At 35.6% G+C, this 26,412-nt stretch overlaps 1 pseudogene; it reads left to right on the top strand.

The window, feature by feature from the left end:
• Positions 1-23,405, top strand: part of LOC149542905 (large ribosomal subunit protein uL3m-like) — a 53,577-nt pseudogene extending 30,172 nt beyond the window's left edge.
• Positions 23,406-26,412: the final 3,007 nt, after the last annotated feature.

Raw genomic sequence — 26,412 nt, 5'->3', positions numbered from 1 at the left:
TATGAAATTGTTTATGTTCGCAGCAAATCCTGTGGGAAATCGTATTTTTTTTATGACTTCTTTTATAGCATTGCTCTGCTGCTTTGACAATAACCAACTAAGGGCACTTGTATCAATCTGGTCTCCATTGTTATTTGGTCGAACACCATTTTTCATTGCATGGTTGGATTCTTCAATGTCACTACAAGTTTTGACAATTTGATCTTTGTTATGCCTTCCATCCAAGATTTTCCATAATGTCTCTACTACATTCTTTCCAATATGCATAGGATCAAACAAATGCACAATTGGGAGTTGCTCGTAGTATGGCAACCTAGTAAATTGTGTAGGATAAATTTTTAGTCCTTTTGGAAGTTGGACATTGATGTCTTGACGACCTTCACAACCATCAATCACATCATCAGTAAAAAAAACACAATATCGAAATATAAATTTGAAACAAAAAGCATCAAATGGAATGACATTACCTCGACGATTTATTTTATTGTATGCCAACTTCCATAGGCGAGGTGTCATTCTCTATGGCTTTGATGTAGTGTGTCTATTCTCATCAAACACCTGCTTTCTTAAACTTTTTGAATGACGGGATTTCGTCTTTGGACCACAAAATAGACATACAAATTTACCCTTTGTATGAAGACCTACAAGATCGTGTATAATTGGATTAAATGTGTTAACTTTGACATACCAAAAAAGAGGTGTCAAGAAGAGAACATACCACAAAAATGTGTTAGCCCAGGGGCATCTTGTATTGTCCATACAAGCATTGCATGAAATTGAAATTGTCTTCGTCCTATTGGTCTACAAATGTCATACATAGTAACCCCATTCCATAACACCACCAACTCGTCGATAAGGGGTTCAATATATACGTTGATATCTTTGACTTGGTACTTACCTAGTTGAATGAGCAAAAACATTACATAATTATTTTGACCATTTGATGGATTAGTAATAATAAATTAATTTAGATGACCACTAAATCAAAATATACCTGGAACAATTAGTGTCAACATTATGTGCTCTCTCTTTATGGACAACCAAGGAAGTATGTTATTGTTGATAACAAAAATAGGCCACACTGAGTAAGTAGATCTCATCTCTCCATAAGGACTGACACCGTCTGCTGCCAATGAAAGCTTGAGATTACGAGGTTCTTCTTTAAAGTGTGGCCATTTTTCTTGTATTTCCTTAAATGTCGAACCATCTGCAGGCATTCGCATAATGTCATCTTGACTTCTATTGCGTGCATGGTAATCCATAAATTGTGCCAAGCTATGGAACTTGAATAATTTTTGCAGACGTGGAATAATGAGAATATGCCGAAGAACTTTGCGAGGCACCTTTTTTGTTAATCGATCTGATTGATATCTACTGATATGACAAGTAGGGCATTGTGTTGCAAATTCATGCTGTTTATAATATATAATATGATCGTTTGGACATGCATCTATTGTTTGATACCCCATTCCAATATCTTTCATGATGGAAAATAATTCTCGGTACGAGTGAGGTAGAATGTTTGATGGTGGTAACAAACACTCACCTATCAATCTACGACCAAAAATATAATTTCTTAATTTAAAGAATATTAATTGCTACACGAACCCAATGTTAATTGTAAGGGAACTACGAGTAAAATAATGAAAGAAGATGGCATACCTTAACATACGTGTCATTGCTACATTGGATAAACCATTCATTACCTTCAAGTTCACCAATAGCAACACAGCGGCAAGAAGAGTTGTTTTGGAGCCTTCATATAGGGGCTGCTCTACCTTCTCAAGTAAAGGTACATCAAACTCTGCATCATCATCAGCATCATCATCATCATCATTATCATCTTGATCATCGTGATCTTCATCATCCTGATCTTCTTCCATGGTATCATTACCTTCTACTTCAATATTCACACCTCCATGTTCCCTCGTTTGGAAATCCACATTCTCCGAATTGTCATGGTCCATAAAATGAAACTCAGGGATGTTGACCTATATGAAAATGATTACCTTATATTAACCATGACCATGATGTCATCATCAAATCATGTCTCATGTAATTTATAAACTATTAAAATACATACCAATGGGCGATACTCGTTTCCCCCTTTAATGTGACCATGTTGCCTACAATGTTGCTCAGCTGTTGTGATTAGATATCTTCGAGTCTTTAAGTGCTTACACATTTTGCAAGGACAATAACATTTTCCATCACCTTTTCTTTTTAAGTTAGACCGTAGTCTAGCAATTGCCTCCCTATTTTTTTGTGCGTTGATATCTTCAGACATGGTCTTTCTTGAATGGAATGACTTGTTGGTGGAAGAAGGATGATTTGTTTGCAACCTGCAGATGGAGTAGTAAGAGAAAGATAGATATAAAAAGGAGTATGGTCTCTGAACCAAGTAGGAGTTAGGACATGTTGGAGTGGGGTCAGCCCAAGATATTTTGGAATCTTGAAGAACCTGGTAAAGGGTATCTGAAAAGGTGAAAATAAACAAGTATTTTTACAGCTACAAAGGAGGAATCAAGAGCATTATAAATAATGAAGAAGAAACTTAAATCCATACAAGTTCACCTCTATTTACAATTTGACCTTTGTACAAGTGAAATATGACAATATACAAAATTTTCAATCACAGTTTCACTTAAAAAAGAACACCAAATATACCTTTGCTACAATATCTTCTTCAAATTCTTCGCTATCAGATTCTTCAGAACTACAAGGTCCTATGCAGAAAAAAGATGAGATGTACTAAGTAATTTTTGATGGGCAATATTTAAACAAATCGACTATCAAAAAAACAATTTATGAAATTCAATCGCTTTATTATGTACTAAAGACTTGGCAAGATGTTCCCAAGTCTATCTATAGAATGCCTATCTACATGGTTGTTTGCAAATAGTCTAGTATGGTGCCGCTTTTGAACAACAACAAATGTCACTGGGGCTGGTAATTTGGCTCAAGAAATGAACAAGCCTGTTGACACCACATAACTTTTAGTTCATCATATAGCATTCAGCTGTCCTCTTTATCAAAATCCAAAGAGAATACAAACAAACTAATGAGCCATATCTATCTCAATTGAATAGCAAGTACTATAGTGAGTGTTAGGAAACTAACCTTGCGAATAGCATCCAGTTCATAAAGTATTAGGAAAGTGACCTTGCTGATTAGTTTAACATAGATTGGTGAACAGAAAATTCATAATAAAAATTTGATTTTTTTCCACACTTGTTCAAACCATATAATGAAACGACAAAAAATGAATTGTATACAAAGACCATATTGTAGGTTGTCCAAGTTGAAAGTGAATAGATGACCTTTATGGGGTGCTGTACCAAGTAGAGCAAGTATGTGAGAGCTTGAAGATGAAGGGCTCCTATTTTGGGGCCAATATTTGGTGGTTTCAAGGTGCCTAGGGAGAACCTTTGATGCTAAGTCTTAGTTATGTAGACTTTGGCGAGCTTTCTACGAGTTTGTACCTGTTGTATCAGCATCCACTATGCCCTATTCCAGACCTTCAGTATTCTGATTGACATCAATTATAAGTGTGCATCCAGATGTTAGCTACAATTGATTAGGGTGGCTTTTAGTGTGTATCAGTCTAATTTGACATGTGTGATGGCAGTATCAACTTGTTATCAGCATCTTACATTATTTAGAAGAGGTGTAGTCCAGTGGGTAAATGTTCGGTCATTGTGGGAATGGTATTCTATGCTTTCTGTTAGGTTAATTTGTGTTGTTGCAGCAGTCTGATTTTATAATCTGAATGTTGTATCAGTTTGTTTCAATAATATTCTTGTTATTTTGCTATATTGTAATGCATCTCACTATAATGTCCCCTTTTTGACATGACATTCAATAATAAAAATAAAAAGTAAAAAAAAAAAAAAAAAAAATAACATGTAATATAATTATAATTTAATTAAGTTTAGTGAATGATCAAAATGAATGCAATAAAGAGTTATGAGTATTGAAGGATTAAGATATAAAGGAGAGACCAGTCAATATTTAAATTTATATTGGAAAAGGTAGAAACGAATACTTATTGATTTAACTCAATTTATAATTGTTATTTAAATATTTCTTAAAATAACATGATCCTTAATCTTTTTTTTAATTCTCTTCCAACTATCTCTATTTAGTGCCTACCATGTTTATGTGCATGTTTTTTATGTGTTTTGGATAATAAGTCTAATTTAATTTGTCTATGGACTAAGACCTTAAATTATTGAGCTTCTCTTTGTTTTGTGAAAACTATAGCATTCTCTACTTAACAGGGCCAGCCATGTGAAGGTGGAAGCTCATCATGGCCCCTCCTAGGAGTTTCTTATGACCCTTTACGACATTTTAAGAGCTCTAAGATTTATTCTTAGGGATCGTAAATGGTTGTAAAGGGTCATAAGGGATCTTAGGACACAACAACTAAGAAATATAATTGTAAGCATCATGGTCACACTTTTTTGGAATCAATGTAATTGAGTTGTATACCCAAGCGACGAAATGCATCTAGAAAATGAAACTGCAACCTATTGGGATTGAGACAAACCTTATAAAACAAAAGCAGCTAGGAATGATCGCTTGCCAATATCTGTTAAATAGATTTGTTGGAGGACCTTGTATTCATGAGCTAGGAATCATCGCTTGCCAACAGTTGTTGAATACATTTGTTGGAGGACCTTGTATTCATGAGCTACAGATGTATTCAGCAACTGTTGGCAAGCGATCATTCTTACAGATGAATTCGACTTGGAATTGAAGGTGTGGAAGTTGCTTTGCATTGCTTGGGTACACAACCCAATTATGGTTCCAAAAAAATGTGACCATGATGCCTACAATTATGTTTCTTAGCTATTGTAAAATCTACATATTTGATAGGAGAAGCATTTGAAGTTTATGTTGTGAATCCACTAAATAGGGTCAAGATTTGATTTGGGAATGTTGGTCAGATGATCTGAGAGAAAGAATGGACAGACAGATGGAGACAGAGATAATACAAGTGGTAGAAAGAGCCATGCCATTTGTAGGACGCCACCATCCTTTTGGTAGATCAAAGGAAAACATGGTAAGGACTATAATACACATTGTCCTCAAGAATATTATCTAGGAGTCTTTCTATCACTTGTATTATCTCTCTCTCCATCTGTCTCTCAACTCTTTCTCTCAAATCATTAGACCATCATTCCCAAATCAAATCTATTAAATCAACAAAAATAAGTTTGACCCTATTTAGTGAATTCACAGTTTCTTTTGCATTCAAGACCACGATTAATGCATACGCAGTAGCCTGACACCAATCACCCATTACATGTCAACTATTAAAGCTTGTCAAATAGTTGCTGAGTTGTACTTCATAAGAGTTAGGTGCTCCTGCACCATAGACGGAGATGCTGATGCAAGGTATGATGTTACTGACTTCCCTCTTAGCGCCCTAGTCCACCAACTCATACATGAAACCATGGGACAAAAAAGAAAAAATGTTGGATTTAAAAGCTTTTTCGATCGGTTATTAGGAGTATGAACGAGGTTTGCATGTCAGATTCGAATGAAGCCCTAATATTCATTCAATACCCCCACACCAATATCGGCATGGAGGCTTCGAGTGAAGCCCCTTGGGACCTTCATTCAAAGATTTGGCTTCATTTGAAGCCCCTAAAATTTAGCTTCCCCACTTTCCATGATAGAAGCCAGTTGTTTTACAAGAGTTAAAAATAGTTTGTCCTCCATTGTAGAAGCCACTTGTAATACGCAGTTGTTTCATGCAAATCAGAGTCCACAGAATTTACCATCAATCTCTTTCAATAGCTTAGTCCATCTTATCCACTACATAATAATTTAGAGGAATGTGCCAAGGCATTCCAAATCTTTGCCAATGTATAGACATGTGTCTTAAAATGGACCCACATATAAAATAAGATTCAATGTATATCTGCACGAAATGAAGCTGAATTCTAAAACCATTTAGCTTTCATTTATTTCAGTATGGCCCATTTAATTTTCTATATAAATGTCAAAATGCAAGAGATATTGAATTGAGTATAATAAAGTAGAGAGGAAAAACCAATGTCTTTGGTAAATGCAGTGAAATTGAAGTGTGTAGCATTTGCTGCACTGCCATTATTACCAACACAAGTATCTCAGTGTGAAAGGAAGAGAAGGAAATCAAGAGGTCAGGTGAGGTATGCATTCAATGTGAGTTTAAGTAAAAGTGTGGAAGTGGAAAGAGAGGAGAGGATTGAGATTGTGGAAGAGATTCTGTCTGGAGAGTGGCCTGAAAGTCTTTCTATACTCAATTTTGAGGATTTGTCAGTTTACTATGAACCACTTGTCTTCAAAGCTTAGGTAGATTTTGTTATAAATGTTTTTGTTATTATGTATTAAGTTTCAATAGATTCAAATCTAAGATTTCCAAGATGAAAAATTTACAATTTAATTTGATTGTCTCAAATTGCTTTTATCAATTTTTGAAATCACACCCATCATCAGAATTATATAGATCTCAGAAAGTAGAAAAAAATTATGAACTATAATTAATTTTCATGATTCTTAATTCAAATATATAAATCAGAATTGAGGTGTCTGTAAGTGTGAGGAAGCCAAAACTTATGGACAAGAGATTTTTCTATTGAATGTTTATGGCAGAAATGATCAAAGGCCCTGTATTTGACAGTCACAGGTTTTTGACAATTTGTATAAAGTTTTCCCTTTTATCTAATACAAGCTTATGAATTTTGAATCTATTTTAGTAAAAAGAACAACAATATGGGCATCCACTTTGGCTTCCAATAGAATCCTAGGTGGATCCATTTACCACTCAAATTTATGTTTGCAGTAGACTGTTTGAAAGCAATTTCAAATGGAAATAGAAATGAAATGCACCCAATACATTATTTTAAAGGCACATTGCAATGGTTTTCATAAATTATTCTAATGGAATCACATGGAACTCCTCAAAATTTCAGACGTGCCCTCAAAATTTCTACAATCAAACGCACCAGATCAGACGTACCCTCACGCCAAGACATGCCCTCACGCCAATGTTGATGGAGACCCTCGCGCCAAAGCCAGATGAAAAGGATCTGTAGCAGAGCCAATGTTGATGGAGACCCTCGCTCGCGCCAAAGCCAAATGAACCTCGCGCAAAAGCCAAATGAAATGTTTTGCCCTTTTTTTTTTGTTTTATGCTTCCCTGTGTGTCACAATTTCGACCAAAATAATTGGTCACAATTGCGACCAAAATAATTGGTCGCACTTGCGACCAACACGGGCTAGTTATTAAAAAAAAAAAAAAATTTGCTTTATAATGCGACCAAGCAACCCATTTAAAAAACTTGGTCGTAATTTTTGGTTGCAAAATGACCTCAAATGCACTAGTGATGTAATAAACACTAGGGGGGACACTAAGTGGTCAAAGTGGGTCAATGTCTATACAATGCATTGTGGAGGAGGAACCTTCTAACCTTGCTACTCATGAGGAGGGAAAATTGAAAAATTGGGTAGACAATTAGATGGTTCCACTGTTCTTCCATTAGGAAAGGGAGTATATATAGGAGGAAAAGTCCATGAGAGGGAAAATCGGTGGAGAGATTTCTGGAATATAATTCGTGATGTGTGGAACATAATTTAACTGTAGTTGGAATGGAGTTGGAACAATATTGTATGATATCAGCTAGGTTGCATTCACTGTTGGAAGGGAAATTGGGAAAGTGGATGGGCGTGGAGGGAGAGTCATGTATTATATTGTAGGAGGAATGAATTCTTGCACCCATGGATTCAAATGACAATCATGGCTTTCTACAATTGTTGTGCTTCCAATATTCCTCAAAATATATCTTTGTAAGGGCAATGATAGAATGAGAAATCTGATTTTGAAAGTCATAATAGGGACATATGTTTCTAAGTGGCCTTTTGGTGGTAATCCGCCTATTTTCATGTCAAGTCCTCAATAAACTAATGCTGCACACAAAATATATGTTGAATCCACGGCTTCCTACATGGAGAAATAATCATGACATTGGGCTTCTTATCTACAGTAATATAAAAAGGAAATGGAAATGCAACACTATTTGTGAAGTGCTTGAGCAGAAGCAATATCAATTAGACAACATAGAAGAATGTCAAACACAATCTCCGTGAGAGGGGCCAAAGAGGAAACTGCATTAAATGTTGAAGTTTTACCTTGGATTAAGTTAGTTCATGTTTGTACAGTAATTTTTGCTTCATTAAACTTTCCTTTAAGTGTTCAACTTCTTGTATCTTTTTCATTCTTCCAAGTATTGACACACAATATTTAGTCTCGTAGGGTCAATTGTGTTGGGCATGTTCGAGAACATTCGAGTGGTCAACAAGAAGGGACAAGCTTGGGACTAGCATTTACTTGACCACTTGAAGCTAACAGAATAGACAGCTCGATCCCATAATGAATGATTAGAGAGATTCACTAGTTGGCGACTTTGTATTGGTCAACACTACAAGTTTTAGTATCACGCGAGATGGGGACGCAAAATCAAAATGTAATCCAATCTCCAAAAGTGAGAGAGGCTATTGTAGGTGTTGACAACACGATCCTGTAGCACCCAGAATTGCATTCATACCTCACACAAACTCCAAGATATGCTCCGTCAAATATCGTTGCCCTATGACATTTAGTGACTCTTAGGGTCATTTCTGTTTGGCATGTCCAAGATCATTTGAGCGGTCAATGAGATGGGATGAACTTGGGACTAGGGTTTACTCAACCACTTGGAGTGAACGAAACATACATTTTGATCCCATGACGAACGGTTAGAGAGATTCACCAGTTGGTGACTTTGTACTAGCCAACACTACAAGTTTCAACATCACTAGTTATTGTAGGTGTTGACAACATGATCTTGTAGCACCTGAAATTGCATCCATACCTCGCACATCTTCGAGATATGCCCCATCAAATATTGTTTCCCTATGGCATTTAGTGACTCGTAGGGTCAATTCTGTTCGACATGCCTAAGATATTCGAGTGATCAAAGGGATAAGATGAACTTGGCATTGGAACACTTGGCCACTTGGAGCTAATGGAGCAGAAAGTTCCATCCCACGATGAACATTTAGAGAGATTCACTAGTTGATGACTTTGTACTGGCCAACACTACAAGTTTCAACATCACCCGAGATGGGGCCGCAAAATCAAAATGAAATCCAATCTCCAAAAAGTGAGAGAGGTTATTGTAGGTGTCAACAACATGATCTTGGAACATCTAGAATTACATCCATACCTCACACGAGCTCCAAGATATGCCCTATCAAAGATCACTACCCTATGGCATTTAGTGACTTTTAGGGTCAATTCTGTTTGGTGTGCTCGAGATTGTTTGACAGGTCAACGGGACAGGATGACCTTGGGACTAGGGTTTACCCAGCCACTCAGAGCCAATGGACCAAATAGTTTGATCCCACGACGAATGGTTAGAGATTCACCAATTGGAGACTTTGTACTAACCGACATTACAAGTTTCAGCATCACCAAAGATGGGGTCGCAAAATCAAAATGGAATCCAATCTGCAAAAAGAAAGAGAGGTTATTGTAGGTGTTGGCAACATGATCATGTAGCACTAGGAATTGCATCCATACCTCACTTGAGCTCCGAGATATGCCCTGTCAAATATCACTGCCTTATGGCATTTAGTAATTCTTAGGGTCAATTTCGTTCAGCATGCCCGAGATCGTTTGAGTGGGCAATAGGATGGGACGAGCTTGGGACTAGGGTTTACCCAGCCACTTGGAGCTAACGGAACAGACAATTTGATCCCACGACCAACGGTTAGAGAGATTTACTAGTTGGCGACTTTGTACTAGCCAACACTACAAATTTCGGCATCACCCAAGATGGGGCTACAAAATCAAAACAGAATTCAATCTCCAAAAAGGGAGAGAGGTTATTGTTGATGTTGACAACATGATCCTGCAACACCCAAAATTGCATCCATACCTCGCATGAGCTCCAAGATACGTCTCGTCAAAGATTGCTACCCTATGACATTTAGTGAATCTTAGGGTCAATTCCATTTGGCATGCTTGAGAACATTCAAGTAATGAACGAGATAGGACGAGCTTGGGACTAGGGTTTACCTGGTCACTCAGAGCTAATAGAATAGACAGTTCGATCCTAAAATGAATGGTTAGAGAGATTCACTAGTTGGTGACTTTATATTGGCCAACACTAAAAGTTTCAGCATCACCCGAGATGGGGCTACAAAATGAAAACAAAATCCAATCTCCAAAAGAAAGAGGTTAGTTATTGTAGGTGTCAACAACATGATCCTGTAGTACCCATAATTGCATCCATACCTCACACAAGCTCTAAGATATGCCTCGTCAAAGATTGTTTCTCTATGGCATTTAGTGACTCTTAGGGTCAATTATGTTTGGCATGCCCAAGATCATTATAGTGGTCAATGGTATAGGACGAGCTTGGGACTAGGGTTTACCTAGCCACACAGAGCTAACAGAATAAACAGTTCAATCCCACTAGCGCTCAAAGAGATTCACCTGTTGGTGACTTTGTATTGGCCAACACTATAAGTTTTAGCATCACCCAAGATGGGTTCACAAAATCAAAATGGAATCCAATCTCCAAAAAGAGAGAGGTTATTGTAGGTGTTGACAACATGATCTTGTAACACTCAGAATTGCATCCATGTCTCGTACGAGCTCTAAGATATGCCCCGTCAAAGATCGCTGCCCTATCTTTTTGTTGTTTCTTTTATTATCTACTAACCACCTCTTTTGTTAAATGGGGTGAGGTTTCTGATAAAATTTACAGTATTCTCCCTACTACTTCTGGTTAGCCCCTGAGGGAGTGCATGCAAAAACAGTTATAACATATTTCCCCTATACCCCCATGCCCTCAAAATTCATGGAGAATATATAAATGACCAGTGGTCTATAGTTTACATTTTTGTAATGACCACCATCCAAAATAGAATCTTTAATAATGCATTTAGTTATTCATTTATTTTTAATTCTTAATGAACCAACATTAATTGGTTTAATAAGAGAGCCAGATGGTCACAGAAATATCCAATTATTTAAGTATGGGATAAATGAGTCATGATAAAAAACCTCCTTAAATGAGCAATGATATTGTAAAACATTTTTAGATGCGAGGTGTTGCTCACCTGGTCGAAGCACCATTTTTGCACTATCTAGAGGACTAACTACATAGTTTCAACTTTTTTGGACATTATCACAATGTCAATCAAATATAAATCTTTGGCACTCTACATCGTTACCCAAATCACTCATGTTTAAAGATTATTTGGGCACTCCCTTAGTGTATTTGTTAGAAATGGAAAAAAAAATCTGTAAATAAGCAATACCAGGAAAGAATCTAAGTGAGTAAATGCATGAAAAGATATTACCATAAAATAGGAGAGAGAAAGCTTCAAGTTCCAACACCATGAGACAAGATATTTGGAAAGGAAAAAGCAAAGAAAACCCCTTGTGACATTATGAATGAGGCATGAAAAGCCTAAGAAGAGAGAGAGAGAGAGAGAGAGAGAGAGAGAGCAATGCTCATACAATAATTGAGAAGAGGAAGAAACCTCATTGTTGAATGAGAGAAGAGGGTCATCTCTTAAATAGAGATGAGAGAGAGGAGTTAGAATGTAACTCCCATGTCTATGAATGCCACCATTCATAAGTGTGTGAGGCCAAGTGTGAGATTCCTCTTAAGGAGGAATAATCTAAAATTAGAAATTACAATAAATATTTGTCCTCACATATTCCACTAGATGACAAAATAAGATGTAGTGGAAAAAGGACAAAAAAAGAAATATATTAGGATACCTTGGCTTATATCCTAATATATTACAACAATAAAGAAAGGAGTTCTAACCTTGGTTTATAAATATACCAAGGAAAGATTACAACTTCTAACACCCCCCTTTAATCTTTACTTGGGGTAATTACATCAAAGGGTATTAAACCCATAATTTACAAAAATCTGTAACTTGATCTTCAATATGAAGTAATTTGATTGTCTTCAAGCCATATGGAACATTTGTAGATCCAAGAGAAGTACACGAGTCCTTTGAATGTGATCATGTGGAAGCATAGACACCTCCAAGAAGGTTCCTTGATGGATCACCTGAAAAACAAAGAACAACAAGACAAATATCCACAAGTAGAATGCCATCATATATGCAAATTCGAAATCTTTTTGAATAAGGATAATAAAATTCTCATAGAGAAATAATGAGTAAAACATGTTACCCAAAAACAATGGAGATAACCTGATATCAAGATAAAGTGTATGCTCAAAAATTGTCAACAAGGACAAATTGAGTAAAAAGCTTGATCAATGCTCTCATGAAAAGTATATTATACTAATGCTCAAATGACAAGGCCACAATGATACGGGCATCAACATTGCATCAATCATGTGGATATAGACAGTCCACTTAATGAATCATCCCACTGCAAGTTAATGGGTGAACAATCCATAACATGCATGACTCATGATCTAAGCAATAATGTATGCAGATCATTATCACATTAATATATATGAAAATAAAGTAAAAAGAGAGACATGCTGATCAAAGTAGAATAATGATGATTTTTGTTAGGATAATCAAAAGAAGGGATTATGAGGATATAACAACATATTGCCTTCAAATTGGATCAAATTATCTGAATTTGGAGGGTAAAACTCCAATAATAACATCCTCTTCATTGAGGAACAAAAATGAAACAACATGGAGGGAAACTCCATAAAAATATTATCCTATCAAAATGGAACAGATAGGATCAAATGGAGGGAAACTCCATATAAAATGAGTGCATACCAATATAGGATGGAGGGATACTCCATGGGCCAGATAAGGAAACTATGTATCAGTTATACTGAGGGGACCTACATAGTTATCCTTGAAAAAAAATTGCTCCCTATGCAACTCAAAATATCATTTAAATCATGTAGATCAATGGTATAAAACCATAAAGTGCCAACATGGGCATAGAACAATGCTATAAAAGCATAAAAGTGCAACTATGGGCACATCATAATAAAGTTGAAGGAAAATGTGTAAGATAACTCATAATCCAACCAGAATTAGGATAAATGCATAGATTTAAGGAAAATCAACTAAATATAGATATCAGGTATAAAACTCCATTGAGTGTAAACATGAGTATTTAATTCATTTTGCAAAGGTATATATTAATTTTTGAAATATTATAGTCATAAATTATATATTTATCTGGGCATATATGTGGGCCCCCATATATACTCAAATAAATATACGAAAATAGATTGGTTAAAGAAAATAATCACCTTTCCATACTTAATATTTTGGAAAGTTAGAATTTATAAAAAGTCACAATATTTACCTTGGTTCAAAAATATAACCTCAAAGTAATAAGAACATAAAGTCATGGGGCAAGAAAAGATCTCCCCATTTTTCTCATACTATGCCTTCAAGATTGGAAGTGATTCAAAAAGATTTTTTTTTGAATTAAAACATTAAGAAAGATATAACTAAAAAAATTTAGTAATTAATGATAGAGGTTAGATTTGGCAGATAAGAATATACTAAAAAAAGTTAAAAAACTTTTCTAAAAAAAGTTTGAATAAAAACTTGTAATGAGTAAGAGAGATTTAAAATAGAATATTGCACTCGTCTGACAATAAATGATTTCATGCCAAAAATAGGTTGACAAGAGGCAATAATAAAAGTAAATGATGCTTCTGTCAAGAGCTTAAAAAAGAAAAAAAATCTTGCATGAAAAGACAAGAAAAGATGAGCAATGATCTGTTTTTTAAAAAAAGACAGAGAATAATAATTGCACAGAGAATATTCTAAACATGCAAGAGACAAAATTAGAAACTTAAAACGTGCAGACATGAAAAGATGAAAAAGCATAGTTCTAATCATGTTTAGAATATGAAGAATGTAGTAATTATTATGTTGCGCGGAATTATTATCATCTGCGGCCTGCGAACAGAGGGCTCTGTGAACCACAGGTTCTACAATGAATATCTGTAAAGGGAATCGAACTGGGGAGAATTGGACTGAGATGTGACGTTCCTTACCCCGTTCGAACTCAGACATGATAGCAAATCATCTCTCGTCGAAGTGGAAAAGATTGCTGACGAGTTGAAGAGCAAAAAGAGAATGCAGATTAAGAAGTTCATGATGGGCAGTTATGTTGGACCCATTGTTTCGCTGCATGTATTTATAATCATTTCCGCCATTGTGATAAGGCCAAAGATTGTGAAGCAGAGATAGAAACGAGCTTTAACAAAAGACACCCAAGTGGAACCGGATTTGTTTTCATGCAGGACTAGGTTCACAATGTTTTTCAAAATACAAGTTTCCATTTTAGGGTGGGTGCTCTATGGAGAGAGCCTCAAGAGTCATCGACATCGAAACCTTTAAATCAAAAATGAAAACAGCGCCGCAAGAGATGCACCTCAGCGCATAGCCATCTTAAGAGGAGAAAATTGGACGGCAAAGGCAATCAATTTACACAAATTGGCGTTGGAAAATAGCCAACTCAGGTTACTTCGGCTTAAGCAACACAACTCAACTCCGCAGAATACGACACAAATAGAATACAACAAATTTCACAGCATACAATTCAAGCCAAGGCTTGCCACACAAATCCCCCAAACCCCTAAAATGCACAAAGCAAAAGCAAGGTCAAATAGTTGCTCCCCTGAAAAAGGTGATGTTGGATGATGGAAAGTCTGAAAGGATACTAATTGCTGACGGCTCTGGAGCAGACTCAGGACAAGATGCTATAACAGATTATCGAGTGATAGGACCTTCAGTTTATGGCTGCACATGGCTTGAGCTCTTCCCATTTACTGGGAGAAAACATCAGATTCGAGTTCATTGTGCTGAAGCCTTGGGGACACCTATTGTGGGGGATTTTAAGTATGGATGGTCTATACACAGGACATGGTTGCCAATGTCCCAAATGGACCTTAGTCAAGGGGTTGCAACAGAGTACAGTAGGACTGAAGAGGCCAAAACTGAAACGGTCCCTGACAAGGAGCCAAAAACTTAAGAATGTGAGCCAAGCCTATGCAGGAAACCAGAATGCTAATAAAACGCTTAAGCTGAAAGGAGGATAGGCAAGACAGATATCAAAAGAGCACAGAGTTGCTAATAAGGAAAACCCTTTGGCGGCAAGCCTTCAAAAGGGGGTTAGATGAAAAACTAATATAAAATAAGAAGTAACCTGCACAAATTAGAGCACACAAAAGTTAATCGGGTTTGGCGGTAAACCAGCCAAATCCAAAAAAAATTCAATTTCTTCCATCTTAAGAAGATTAAAGAAGAAATTAGTGAAATCTCTCTCAAGAGTCTCCTTCAAATCGTACCTTCATGCAAACACTCAAAACAAAGATTAAACTGCTCTGATACCATGTTAAAAATGAAAAAAGAAATCTGTAAATAAGCAATACCAGAAAAGAATCTAAGTGAGTAAATGCATGAAAAGATATTACCATAAAATAGGAGAGAGAAAGCTTCAAGTTCCAACACCATGAGACAAGATATTTGGAAAGGGGAAAGCAAAGAAAACCCCTTGTGACATTATGAATGAGGCATGAAAAGCCTAAGAAGAGAGAGAGAGAGAGAGAGAGAGAGAGAGAGAGAGAGCAATGCTCATACAATAATTGAGAAGAGGAAGAAACCTCATTGTTGAATGAGAGAAGAGGGTCATCTCTTAAATAGAGATGAGAGAGAGGAGTTAGAATGTAACTCCCATGTCTATGAATGCCACCATTCATAAGTGTGTGAGGCCAAGTGTGAGATTCCTCTTAAGGAGGAATAATCTAAAATTAGAAATTACAATAAATATTTGTCCTCACATATTCCACTAGATGACAAAATAAGATGTAGTGGAAAAATTACAAAAAAAGAAATATATTAGGATACCTTGGCTTATATCCTAATATATTACAACAGTAAAGAAAGGAGTTCTAACCTTGGTTTATAAATATACCAAGGAAAGATTACAACTTCTAACAGTATTCAACATTAAGCACTCATGGGCAGGATGAAGAGGAAGGAAGAGAAATATTTCTAGCTGAGGCACAAGGGCCATGGGGGTGGTGTCATGAAGAATAGGTACCATAGCTGTTAAACACAGAATGACTAGTCTTTGGGATAAATGGTGGACTACAATTCCCATTACCATCCTTTGGCTTGATGATAACATCGTCACTCAAGTCAAGACACACAATAAGGAATGCTACAATGCGCTCCAGGTATGATATCATCAATTCATATGCTATAGATATTATACTTTCCATAGACCAACAAGGACTTAAAAGTAAAACCTTCTGAGCTTCCTTCATCTTCGCTCCAACTTGTATCGTTCTTTGAATAGTGCTTATGCTTGCAATTTTTGCTCCGAACAATTGTTCAAATTCAAAATAGTCGGTTCACAGCATGTTTTCTCTAACACCCTTTTCGATACCACATCCAATACATACACCATGCATTCAATGCATACCTTGAGCAATGAATTAATTAGAATGTTTTGATATGTATTTTTTTCCCCATAATGTTTCACCTCAAAATATAGGACTCCTTTGCAATTTCATACCTACTAAAAAATCATAACCATAATGGCTGTCAAGAAACTGCAAGTAAACCGCGCCTCATTGAAATTTTTATTTTTATATATATGTGCTAGTTAGAGTCTTTATTTCATGATTTGGTCATGGATTTTTCCTCTTAGTTGTTTATATATATGAGGGCTTTCAGAATTGGTACTATACATTTTGTATAACGAGAATATGTGAACTGGATTTCTATCAAAGAATTTGAAACCAATTTGATTTAATAAATTTACAATTGCTTCAACTATTGGGAGTATAGAACGAGCTCCTTATATGTTTAAAGAATTAGATTGGGTTTATAGCATGGTTTTCCTATTGGTAGGGTACACCAGATAGGGGCAGGGCAGAAGAAAGGAAAGCAACTAATGAAGCCCGCGTTAGGCTTTTTTTAGGTCACAAGGAGTGCCATTGAAGAGAGAGTTGAAGGAGTTTCGTGTAACGGAGGATACCCTTCTTCCTTTTGGTAATCCCATTACTAATCAACATTTTGTTCCTAGCTAGCATGTTGATGTGACTAGAATCAGAAAAGGAAAAGGTTTCCAGGTCTATATTTACCTTTAACTAAATGGTTCATGTTGTTTGTAGGCAAAGCACATCAAAATGACTTTTTAAAAAGATCTATCATCTATGCACACTCCATAATTGTACATCTATAAGTGATGATTAGAACACAACTTGTTGGCTTGTTTTGCTATGTGCAAGCACCTTCAATACATCTTTTTAACATGAACATCAGAAATTGACTAGCAAGATAAACAATTTTATAGTTGAAAAATAAATTCCATTAGCAATGCAGTCTGAAAAAATTACCCATCTAGTTGTTGTTAAGGTCTTACTTTCTTTATAATGTTATTTCAGGTAGGAGGCACTACACAAACATTGAATTGTAGTATCTCATAAGATTTTACGACTGAATTTTCTGCTTAAGACTATTGAATGCATGTTTGTTATCTAATTCCTCAAGGAGATACTAGTTTGTCGTGTTAGCACTGCTTTAAGTACACTGCTCTTTTATTTTAAATGTTGCCATAAAGGGATGCTAACCGCTCTTTTATTTTAAATGTTGTTGTGGCTACACCCATGATTTTATGTTTGTATGTTATTAATTAAGCCGAGAGGCTTTCTACAGTGGAAGCATTCATCAATGTAAACTTTTACTACTTTAAAAAAAAATTGACATTCATTTAAGTGTCATATTTAATAATTATTTTTACATCTGTTCATTGTAAATATAACTCATAATAATGCATACAATCAAAATATAACAGCAAAGATTAAAGAGTCACCTGTTGCAAACAATAACCCCCCATGCTTTAAGAATTATTATTAATATTTAATGAGAATGGAGGAGAGTGGATGGAATAGTAGATTAAGTTTATTCATAACCAGTGTCTTTGAAAAAGATGACTGGAGAGTATTATTCAGCTCTGCAACACATTTCATTGCATATTTTGGGCAAAGATAGGCTTCTTGAGGCACCTCTTGTCATAAATTATCTCAGTACAGCAACGCTTGAGAAGGATATCTCTCGGCTTATTTTATATATATTTAATATATATAAGCTAGTTGATGCAACAATGTGATACTCAAGAAGCCATGAAATACAAAAAACTAACTATTTTTTGAGTCACATATGTCAAATATATAAAGTTAGACCATAGCTTGCCTGCTAATCCATATGTTGCTCTCTATCCTTTCCTTCCTTCTCAAACATATTTCATCATTCTTACCTTATGGAGTCTGTTTCTACTATCTCCACCATTATGACTGTAAAAGTTAAACCATCCTCCTCAAAGGTGTGACTGACATCATCCATTTCTTCTAAATTTAAGGTAAGTACCCTTTTTTTAATTCCTTGAGAATATACGTAAACTAGAGCTTTGAAAAACTTTAGAGCTTTTAAAAACGTTACCTTTTGGAAGTAAATATATTTATTGCTGATCCTGGTGGTAGCTGGAACCTCAATTGCAACACAATCATGCCATGTTCGACTTGTTCTAGTTTAGAGATTACTGTGGCTTCAAATGCATTTTTTTGTAGTAGATTAGGGAATCTAATTGTCTGTTGTATAAAAGTCATTTCCCTTGCAGTCATTCTTCGAACTATTTTGGACGAGTAATTCACATTTTTTTGACATAGATGTTTAGTCTTCTGAACTGAGTGAGATCTTGAAGCTCCATCTGCCCTTAAGTCCAAGTGATGGATAACTATGTAATAGCTTGATCTTTTTGAAAGTAAGGAATTTGCTGGATCTAGATTCTTCAAGAGTTGTTGGAAAAGTGACAATGGGTTTCTTTGTGGTTGAATTGCATTTGCTTTCACCTTTTAAGAAAATGTAAAATTGTTGTGTAATGAAGATTCATATTGTCAATATTGAAGCCTTATTCAAGTAGTTTACAAATATCTTTATGAGTTTTCTTCCTTGTCCAAGGTCCTAGTAACTGTTTCTCTTTTTTAAAATTAGAAAAGCTTTAAATTCATTTCTAAATCAAATGAGTACCTTGTTTTCATTGATCCTTTGTTTCATACTTAAAAGATAAATGATTGATTGATAATACTAGTGCAATTACAATTCTCCATGGCCAAAAGAGACGGTTGATTAGGAGATTAATGCCAACCTTATTTGGAACAGGGGTAATGAAAAGGTGGGGATTTCCAGCCCAACATCTCATGGTTCATCAAAATTCCACCAAAAACCTGGGTCAACTAATGGCAGACAAGATCCTAGAAAGGTATTGTTCACTCTTCTTAATGATACATTTCTCATTTTTCTGTTGCTAGTATCCCTTATCTATCTTTACTGCGGTATATGATATTATGTGATTTTACCATGCTAACCGATTGAAAGATTAAATAGTAGATCGAGTACTTATGCAATTAAATATTAAAATATCACTAGAGTTAAGACTTCAAGTAGGTAGACCACTGTGCAACATTGCTGTAGTGTTTTTAATTCATACAACCATTTCTTAATGTGATTGTAGGTGATGGCAAAAAAATTATAATTTCTCTCATGCGAATAACACAAATAAAAATACACATCTAGTTATAGATCCATTTTCATCTACTTTTGTGGTTTAGTGAGTGGGTGTATTACATTGCATTATTTTAAATCTGATCTGATACACACATCCAATCCTAATTCGTTTGAGCCTTTGTCTTACACATTTTCTATATAAAGATAGTATCCAATCATGCAATGTATTTCTGACCCATGTAGATGTTATGATGCCAATTAGTGTATGCTTTTTTGGATCTCCATCTGAGGTATAAAAATGTGTGGACCCTCTAGATCACTGATAACTCAACAATTGGTTTATTTCTAAGGGCCTGTAGTCGAGAACAACAGAGTTTCAGCAAAAAGAATTAAATGCACAAAAAATACAGGATGTGCTATGCTCTATGTTTCTTTTGGGTTGTTTTATACTTAAAAATAACAAAACCACTTTTGAAAGAAGCAGGTTTTTGTTTTATGGTTTAGATACAATTGTCTCAATAATTGGTGGGCAGTTGCATATGTTGAAATCCAGCCCATTGCATGCAAATTCTAGATGGAGAAGAACCTTATCAGCAAACTGAAACGTTAATCAAAACTGTCATCTTTTGAGTACTTCAATTGGCATAAATGAATAAGAATGAATCTGCTTGCTGAAATTACAAAACCAATAAGTACAATGAAATCAAAATTATATTACTTCCTGTGTAAATATTCATCTTATTTTGAATATTTCCGTACTACAAAGGTGAGGGCCCACTGTTTACTTGGGTGTACAAAAACAAAACTAAAGTGCTTTAGAGATGGATTTCTAACACTTTCTGTTTTTCCTAGAAATATGACATAAAATTGTCATGCACTTAGAACAAAAATTGGAGATAAAGAGGATAAAACAAACAGAAAAAATGTCAGATTTGACATGACACTGGTGATTAGATTTAGGAATGTTAACTCTAAATATAAGTGCCCATCTATAGGATAGGTTCTCCAATTAGTTGGGAGTGGTGGTAATGGAGATGGAAAATCACTGTTGGCATATTCAACGATTCATGTGCTTTATGAAGTCTCCCAATCAGTATTCATGTTCCATCGGTTAGTGGATCTGGTCTTACTCGATCAAATGGGGCTTCCTGGACAGGCCCACATATGCTCATTAGTCTGCTAGCCCTCCTCCATAATTTTGTGTCCAAATTTAATATTAATTGCCACTGGGCTAGCTGGTAGAACAATGACAGATCATAAAAAAGTATAACTAATAACCCCGCTATGCAAGGAATGTGTTCACCAAATCTAACTTAGCTCAAGATATCACAAACTTTACTTTTAACAAGGGCTTCTCAAAACGTTTACAACCATTTACGGGTGGATGCTGAATAACAGCTGCAATCTTTTGAACTCCATATCCAAAGAACACATATCTACATGCTTGTAGCAATTATGAAATATTGGATAATTAGTAGTATTTAGAGAGCTTTATTTAATTTTGATTGGCACAATGTGGTGTAGTTGGCTTCAATAATTAATCAGTATTTTCTGCTACCTACCTATCAAGATGGATTGCATCATAACTAGAAAAAGAAGATTCCATATATTTACCTCAGTTGAACTAAATGGTACTTTTGCCTATTTCTTGTTGAATTGAGATATCATACTTGATCTCAAGCTGAAACAAAATCTTGAAGTGCTTAGCTAGCATCAACCTCACTTGCTCTGTTTGAATCCACAAAGATGCAACATTAAGTCTGTTCCATAGCAGGTCAATTCATAAGAATAGTGACCCTCCAATATCACAGCAAATGTTTTGCAGTAGTCTAATGAACTTACCTTGGCTCAACCATAAATTGACTTAACTTATTTATAGAAAAGCGAATATCAAGTCTATCTAAAAGGATCCACCAAATTTGGTTCTAAAAATTATAGTTGTAATTGTTGATTTTTGTAGCTAGGCCGCATCCCTTCTTAGCCGACTCTGTCATGTCCCCAACTCTCAAATAAGATTTAAATAATAACAATAATAAAATTTATAATAATTGATGGAAGAGTATATATTGTTAGTATTAAATTCATAATAATTAAATATATAATAATTATTAAATTTAATATATTGATAGTATTAATAATAGTAACAATATAATATCTTTACTAAATATATTATACTATAAATCTTTTATAAACAAGAGCTGTGTTGGAGCTGTAGTCCTTGCCTTTGGCATGGAGATGGAGGATTTTGTTTTCCAGATTTGAGAGTCTTGCTGGTGGAGAACTGTTTATAGTGAAAACAATGAAGAACAATTTCATTTCAACAGGAAAATTTAAGATAGTTGGGTATAAGTTAAACTATTAAATATTGATGAACAGTTATAAAATTGTGTAAGTAATTTTTTCTGTAAACTTCATCTATTTGTTGATTGTTTATGCAAGTTACCAAGTTTTGGAATTATATACAATGCTTACTTTGGAAGAACACAAGACTTACTACCATAAGAAACGAAGACAGAAATGTTTATGAACCTGAACAATAGGCAGTGGCTAGTTTAGCAAAAGTTGACTTTTGGAGAAGTTATTTTTAAAAAGTAGCAGTTTATACTTTTTAGAAGTGTATAAGTTTATTAGCAATTTGTTATGTTGTCTAGTGCAAACATGTAGCAAACAGGTACATAGAAAATTTGTATCTATAGACATGTACGAAACATATACATGACTCTAGTATTTACTGTGTTTGTTCAGAAGAACCCAAAAACTGATACACATGTCTGATTTCAAAGTGGCGGGCAATTTTTGCAAAGTTCATATATTTGAGAGCTTGGTTTAGAAAAATTGAAATCCATGTCTGTCTTCGAATGGGAGAAAGTGGTCTGCAAAATTGTGGCACTCGTTGGTTTTGATATGCATACCATTCCTACAAAGTAGACTGTGTTAGTTAGGGCCATAAAGTATTGTACTGTTATTAATGCTATCTATTACTGTGCATGTTTGAATAGTGGGAAATGTTAAAAATGGATGGTTACTTTACCTTGGGTGTTACTATCTGAGTTGTCGCAATACTCTTTTGAAGGCTATGTGCTGCCTATGTTCCCTGTAAATAGTGAATAGAAGTTAATATTTTCATTCCATTTGTTTTCAATAAATTTGATTGTTGGTAATGGAAATAGTAAAGAATTGTGTATAAGTGCTTACGCCTATTGTTTTTCTTGTGATCGAAGTAATTGTATGGTCCATTGCGAGTGTGAACGTGCCTTGTATCTCGAAGTTGCGCATCATGTAGACTGCTATAGACATGCTTTTTGTATAGTTGTCAAAGTGGATTTTTGTCAATTCTAAGTAGTCTTGCAAGAGCTTGCCATGTAGACTGCATTCAAGGATGTTGTCTTCTGTCTCGATGATGCATTGGAGATAAGGTTCGAAGTGAAATGTTGTATCTGTTCAATAGTTGGTGCAGGAGACTATTTGTTGGCAGACTGTGCAAAGTGGCAGGTATGGCGAGCTATGGACATATTTTGCTCTTAATGTTCCTATTACCTAGAAGCAACAAATGTGTCATAAAAAGTAATTGATTTTAGTGATCTTTTGAATGTTACTGAATATTGAATTGCAACTGTTTGTTGTTTTTTGACTTACTTGAGTTCTTGTAGTGATTTGTTGTGCACTTGTCATTCAGACGGTCTATGTAGGTGGCTTGGCCTGATATGAGAATTGCTGAACCTCATGGGCCAGTCTGGGTGACATTTTTTAGGAGTAGCAACAATGTTCCTGGTGATACAGTTGATTTGCATATATTTTCGAAGCTTTTGTAGCTATATGTGTGTGTTTTTGGCACAATGAACTACAACAGCAAAGGGTACTGATGTTAGGGATTGGAGGATGAAAGTTGCATAAAAGCGTTGAGATAAATGTTAACGCCCAATATTTGTTACTTACAATAGCTGTGTCAGATGGCCACTGTCCATCTCTAATCTGTAGGTGGAACTCTATGGCATTTCGTAGATGTGATGTTATGAGGACACCAAGACTGCCAATTGGGTAAGTATTCTGAGACTGAATCAGCTACAAAATTTTAGTATCAGGTGATAGTTTTTGTTGTTTATAGACAGTAGCTATTTTTTCAATTTCTGTCTCTGCCTTGAACTGGATGCAGTAATCAGCATCTCCTCTTTCATATTGCGATTTTTTCTTCTTGAATCCAAATTTTTCAATGTGGATGCTTGTTCCAAGAGTGAGCTAGTGCAAATATTTGTCGATCAAGGCATTTGTAATGTTTGCTGTTATAGTCATTAGACCAGCTTTATCTATTAAATCTACATGTGCATGCAATTGATGATCTTTGTTCATTTTGTGTGTAGTTCTTGCAAGCTAGTCCATATGTAGCGGGAATGTCACCTTCAAACACTATTGCTAGCTGTGTAGTGCAGATGTCAAATATGGATGTTGGGGAACTGGCTATCAACTTTTGTCAGTAGTAAAAGTGCTTGAAATATATTAGTTGTCATTAATTTATGCCAATGAATTGGAGGCAGAGAGAATCAAAGTAGTATGACTACTTGCGTTTTTTGCCTAGTCTTTGGGAATTGGTGGAGACCCTTTCTTCTATTTTGTTTCCATTGTCCACAGTGTTGAAGCTGCAGTGAACATGCGATGGTGGTTACATGATTACAAGTAATCTATGAGATGATTGTGGTGGGCGATACAATGATTTATGGAGTTCCATGCTAAAGCTGAAATTGGACTGCAGCCACAAAGTGGTCAGTCCAAGATGTGTCGAAAATAGTGGCTCTTGTGATTTGCATGTCTATGTTATGTATCCAGAGACGGTCGAGGTTGCTTCTTGTTTGTGTTGTTGCATAAAGTCAAAGAATTGGGATTGTTTTCTTGTTGTCTTTAGTGTGTCGATGTTGAAGTCTCCCGCAATTCCTAGTTTTAAATATTTTGGTAATGTATAGTGATGCTTTTTATGAAAGTAAATAGATCATTTGTTGATGTAGTTGGTGTCAAATATACATTTGCAATATGCAAGGATGTTTCCATGTAACAAATGTCAATTGTTGTAGATTCAAGCTGTCTTGTTGCAAATGTTTCTATTTTTTGTACTGTGGTAGTTTTGGTGCAGCATGTTAGTAGTCCATGAATAGCATATACAGGATAGAAGTTGAATTTTTAATTGAGTAGTGGCAGTTGGTCAGTGTGAACAATTATTGTTTCTTGCAAACAAATAATATTGCAGTATGCAAGTTGTAGTCGTGGTCTATTTCCTGCGGATGCAGTTGAAGGCTTCTGGTATTTAGGGTACATACTGTGATGGTGGCTGGTGATGTACGATAAAGGCTATAATTTAGTGGCCATTGTGTTGATGTTTCAAGGTGTTGCATTTCATCTTCAACTTTTTTTGACAACCTGAAATTATTGTGTTGTAGTTTGTTAATCAAGTACAATTTTTCAATGTCTCTTACGCGAGATAGAGCAGTGTAAGCAAGGCCATGTTGATAGACTTCAATGGGGTCGAAAGCAACTGCTTCCATTGTCAGGCATTGTGCTCTATGAATAGTTCTTGCAAATTGTTATCATGTGGCTATGTTTGTTATTGTTCGTACCCTTCTCGTAATTTGTGTGATTGGTGTCCATGTAGGTGGTATTGTTTCTCTGTACATATTTTGCATTTTCTGTCTTCATAGTTTTCCAACTTGAGGGCCATTGAACTAGATCCAAACGACGTCTTCAATTTCATTCATGTGTAGTTGGAACGTGCCATCATCACCATTGACCAAAACATCTTGTGTGTCAAGGTTCCTTGCTATAAGGTCAACATGGATCCCTGGCTTGACAAGTATGGTGGAGGGAAAGCTTGTTCTTTCTACTTGATAACGATTGTTGTCAAAAGCTCTGTCTTTCTGGTCAACTGCGTCAAGTTTGTAGAGTGTTGTTGGGAGGAAGTTTAACATTCTTTTGTTATGGTCATCGACAACTAAGTTGCATCGGAACAAATGTGAGTCTTGGATCGCTAGGTATAGGCTTCCAACATGTTTTATTTATGTGCTAGACGTCTTCATCAATTTGCTTGCAAGTTCTTATATGGTTGACAATGAATACAAAGTGTTGGTTTCTTTGTCTGACTACAGTTTTCAAGTTGTAGTATTTTATATTGTTCGTCCAAAATGTGTATGAAATTTTGTCGCCATTAATTGTTGGGTGTTAAAAAATCCAAGCATCACATACTGGTTGAGCCTAGTAGAAGTCACCACAAAATATGATGTCTATGTTACCGAAAAGTTGGGTTGGTGTATGTTTTATTTGGCGTAGTCTTTGTCTATGTTGTATAAGGTTGTTGAGCGGACTAGTGATGCCTCGTCGATTAGTAGAAGTTGTAGTTGGTCAAGTCTTTTGCTCAAGTTGTTCAACATGTCTGAATTTAACGTCATTTTTGATGAGCTATGCAGTAGTTGAAATAACAAATACGCAGTTAGCTCTCCTATGTTGTATGCAACTTTTCCTGTTGGAGCAACAATAATGCCTTTTGGTTTGAGCGGGTTGCTCTCTAGTTGTTTCTCATATAGGCGGATCAAAGCCTCATAGAATAGTTTTTCTATAAAGGTCTTGCCAGTTCTAGCTCCTCCTGTTAGGAATAAGTATATTGGTTTATGTGGTAAAAGTCTTTTTGTCATGACCACGTCTTTTAATACTGCTTTGTTGCTCTTTGTTTAATTGTCTTCGCATGGAGAAGTATTCGTGGGTGCTTTGCAAGAGTGGATGTGCAAGTTTTGAGTATAATGGGTCATAGGTAGTGTGCTTCAAAGTTTGGGTCACTCCTAC

The sequence above is a fragment of the Cupressus sempervirens genome, chromosome 8, assembly GCF_028749045.1.
Source record: "Cupressus sempervirens isolate cs-2001-9-10 chromosome 8, ASM2874904v1, whole genome shotgun sequence".
Taxonomy (NCBI): Eukaryota; Viridiplantae; Streptophyta; class Pinopsida; order Cupressales; family Cupressaceae; genus Cupressus; species Cupressus sempervirens.
The sequence above is the reverse complement of the archived record's forward strand: the minus strand, read 5'-3'. Positions and strand labels throughout refer to the sequence as shown.